The sequence below is a fragment of the Cyprinodon variegatus genome, unplaced genomic scaffold (genome assembly GCF_000732505.1).
Source record: "Cyprinodon variegatus isolate N-32 unplaced genomic scaffold, C_variegatus-1.0 Scaffold1463, whole genome shotgun sequence".
NCBI lineage: Eukaryota > Metazoa > Chordata > Actinopteri > Cyprinodontiformes > Cyprinodontidae > Cyprinodon > Cyprinodon variegatus.
Window position 1 is genome coordinate 110,484 of NW_015151916.1, and position 4,643 is coordinate 115,126.

The following is a 4,643-nucleotide window of genomic DNA, read 5'->3' on the forward strand; positions in this document are numbered from 1 at the left end:
GTTTATCTTAATATTCTTAAATACTGCGTCAATAAGTTATGCATTTTTTATTAACTGTAATCAGAGGTTAAAGTTAACAAATGTATCATTCCAATCAAGGGCAAGCAATAACATAGAGGTTGGCAAAAATGAACAGACATTTGCTCAATTAACAGATGGCATTAACTTGCTTACCTGTGATCAACTGTTAAAACACAATTTTTGTTCACCAGCAGTAAATGTCAATAATTTGGACCCCAATTTCTTTTTATTATTATTTTTTTATTTTTCTGTGTCCTGTTTTCCCTAAATACTGGATCTGGGAATCAACGTCCCAGGGCTAGATAATAGCCTAACAGATTTGCTTTCACAAGCAAACCATGACTATGTGTCATGGTTTTGGTTCTGTTTAAGTTTTCTTTTTAAATTTTTATTGGTTTTATTTCCATTTTGTGTTGTTTTTTGGTTGTATTTGAGTATTTCTTAAGTTTCTTAAGTATTTCTTTTTTACCCTCTGTTGCCCTCTTGTGTCATTCTCTTTCTCCTAGCTCCCTTCTTATTCTTCGTCCACACCTGCTCCTTGTCTGCAAATTAGTCCTTCTATTGTTTCTGTCTACAGCATCTGTTAAGTTACTCTTTGCAGGTTCCTTGTTGTTTCTTAGCTCCTCGTGTGTGTTTTTCATTTCATTTAATCTCTGCATTTGGGTCCCCTGCTAAACTTTATTGAAAAATGATTAAGAAAATAAAAGGGTATGCAACAGACACAAAGAGTGAAAGAAAGGGAGACGGGCTAGGAATTAGGGGTTAGGGAGTTAAAGAGGAAAGAGAACACAGATATAACGGGTCCTTGGAGGATGCAACCTCTGAAATCGAACAACCCAGTCAGTCACTGTCATTAAATAATCCCAAACTACCACAGCTTAGCTAGAGTATTTTTATTTAACCTAATATTCTCTACCACAGTATTATGTGTTTACAGAAATAAACACAGGATACATAAAAGGACTAGTAAAAATGAGAAACCGATAAGTCCTTAAGGTAGAGTCTTTCAACAATATTCATTTAATTAGCTTGGCTTCAGTAATGTAATAAAAAATGTCCATAAGATTAGCTGCACAGATTAAGTGAACAGCATATAGATGTGCACTAATAGTCTTTAATAACATTCAAATCAATTACATTTCACTTAATCCAGTGTTGAACAATTACCAATAAAATACAACACATTTGATGTATTACATTTGATCCACTTTAACATGAGGCATGAAGCCTATGTCAAAAAATTTGAATTCATATATTTCAGTATAAGAGATAAGGCCAGGCTCAACCTAGTCTGAAGAGTGTAGCCTGGCTTCCTCAAGTCAACAAATGCCAATCCAGGCTCCATAGGTGCAGCTGTGTCAAGCCAGGTGTAAGTGATTAAATTCAATGCAGGTCTGCAGTTTTTTTTTTTTTTATCAATCCACAAGGTTGGTTAATCATTCTTTGTTTCACCAAACCATAGCAAATCAACTCAATGCCTATATAGCAGAGGTAACCAGTTAAAAATCAGCAGGGTCCGAATAAAGACAATCATCAACCAGTAAAGTTGTTACTTTTTGTTACTTTAAACAGAATTTAACACTGAAATAAGATGAGCTTTTTATGCATTCATGTTATACATTGAGTTTTTAAATAGAAAAAAAATATATAAACCAAAAAAAGTGTTTGAAGTAGAGAACAACAATTTTTCAGTTTGGTATATAGACAATTTCCTGATTCAGATATTTTTTAAAACAGCTGAACTGGCTGTTTTTTTCTTTTTTTCTGGCTTAATGAGAGCAGAGGGCTTTAGGCCGCCCTGCAAGGCTTTAAACCTGGGTTTGAATGGAGACAAAGCCATTCTCAAGCATATATCAAGGAGCTCATTTTGAGCCTGGATCCATATTTATTGTTGATTCTGTTCATGGTGGAGAATCCTGCTTCACAGCAGCAGGTTGAGCCAAACATATTCAAAATGTGCAGGTTCCGCTCCGGTCTGGCCAGGTCAAGATCCGCTATTGCAATCAGACCAAACAGGAAAAAGAATGGCGAGAAATTAAAATATAATAACAACAAATCGGTTACTACAAATTAGAGCATAATTCTTATATATTTCAAAAACTAACACCGTTTATTTAAAAGATTGGATGCAAACTATTGGTACTTAATCAGACACCAGACCAGGAAGCAGATTTCTCATCTCCATCAGAAACCACACATATGCTGGATTCTGAAGGGGATTTTTTAAATATGTCATATCAAATTAAGTGTTCATTTCTGCATGTTTTGCTCCTACGAATTTAATGATAATATCGAGGATGCTCTCCTCAAGCTCCGAGGATAAGTCGGAGCGCATGTAATGAGTAGAAGTCAGAAGTAGGAAGAATAATAAGTAATGCAGTAAAGTATAGCTATCTAAAAAGTGTAATTAAGTACAGTAACGAAGTATTTGTACTTCGTTACTTGACACCTCTGAGGATAACTATTTTGGAGGAGGTATAAGAAAGGCAGAGGCACAATAGGGCCACAATAGAGCCAAGGAGAAACATCTGTCTTTGACTCAAATTCTCCCCCAATGGATCGGGCCGTTAGCGCTTTACATCCACCTACTTCTCTACTCACCTAGTGACTAAACAAGGATAACACGGTTTTTAACCATACACTTTATCAAAAAAGAATGTTTTAGGCCTAGCCTTAAATGTACACAGAGCGTCTGCCTCACAGACTAAAACTGGTAGTTTGTTCCAGAGAAGAGGAACCTGATAACTAAAAAATCTGCCTCCCATTCTACTTTTAGAAATTCTAGGACCCACTAATAAAAGTCACACAATAAACATTGTGGAATAAAGTTACTGTACAATGATCCAGTTGCTAAAGAAATACCACTATAACATTGTTGTAAGCTCAATACATTTTATTTTATTAAATGATATAGGCTTTTCAAGGCACTTTGGATTTTAATGCTTAATCATAATTCCCTTTAGAGACCCAATTATTGCACTACTTGGAAAATGAATTCTCTTGCTGAGAAGCAGAAAAAACTGGCGAGATCCTGGTAAGATTCTAAAATGTTCTACTTAAATATGGAAACCCTGAGCTCCTCCTCCATTGGACGGGCACCCTCAGCAGCGAGTCATATCTGCCATCGGACACACCATGAGACATTAAACACAGCCATGCAGACCTGCTTCCTCTAAGGTTTAATTAAAAGCAGTTAAACTCACATGACTGTTTTGGGCTATCTGGAAAGGAAAATTATACAAAAAACACAAAAAGAGGTTACACATGTGAGACCTCTTTAGCTGTAAGGCAACAAATCCATTCTTGCAAAAAATTTAAAGAACACAAAAGGAAAGTAAATTAAAAAAGACCTTGACAGAAACCCATCTTCTAGCATGTTATTATAGGGAAAAGGGAAAGATAGGTAGCCTTCAGCCTTATGACCCCTCAGTAGCTTAATTCATGAGCCGTTTTACCCTTCAGGATTCCTCAGGCAACTTAGATGAGGATATATTAATAAATCTTAAGCTACCAGTAAGTAGTAGTTCTACACTTTATTAACTCAAATAAAGATGTTGTTGGATTAGTTGTTGTTGATGTGAAATGTCAACAGCCTGGAGCTAACTAAAGATGTGTACATGCTATTAGGATCATCACAGAGAAAAGTCAGTGAATTTTAAATTGAAACTGCCTTTGGGTCTTAATTTTTAAACCAGCTAATCATTATGTTGGAGCATTTAGCAGCCTGATAAGCATGAATATGAAATTGAATAAGCCAACGAGTCAGTCATTACAGTATTTAGATTGTTCTCAAGGCTTTGCAGGAAAAAGAAAATAAGCACTCCATTGGCGCTTTAGTGTGGATCCTTAAGAACAACTATATATAGAAAATGGAGATGGTGAACCTTATTTGGTAGATTTAAAGTTGTAAGCCCAGTTTTTCTTATGTAGGTAATCAGAAACACTCAGGTACGCAAAAGAAATCTCACCAAAGGTTTGAATAATCTGGCAATGATGACTAGTTTGAAGGCTGGTTAAATAGAGGCAGGAGCAGGAGGATCAGATGAACGGTAAAAGGAACTGGTCGGAGATAAGCAGGTGAATTAAATGGGTTGTCGGACCAGTGATCAACGCCAAGATCATGACAGAAACTGTGTCACTATTTATTGATATAGGGGCTAATTGGGCTGGCGGAAGATTCCCGTATTCAGGAAGGTCATCACAAAAGTCATTTTCATTAAAATGATTTGAAAAAAATTATTTTAATGTCATTCACATTAAAAACAAAAGTCATTCAACACTTCTCAATCTGACTTTAGATTAAATGAAATACAGCTTTTCTATGACAGCAATCCCATAATGGTTTTTACCCTCTACTATACAGAGCAGGATTTTTCAGATGTAAGCATATATTTTGTCCTTTTATCTTCTTTGAGCAAGTTTAACTTCCCAATTTACTTGCTTTTGCAGTTCCCTGCAACAAAAAACATCCCCTTTGTCAAAACAATTATTATTCTCATTAAGAATACCTTTAACTGATTTATTTACCCACAACTTATTCCAAGGAAACGCATGAATTCGTTTCACCGGGAGAATTAGATCCTTACGCGATTAATATACTGTATGAAGTGACAATTTCAGTC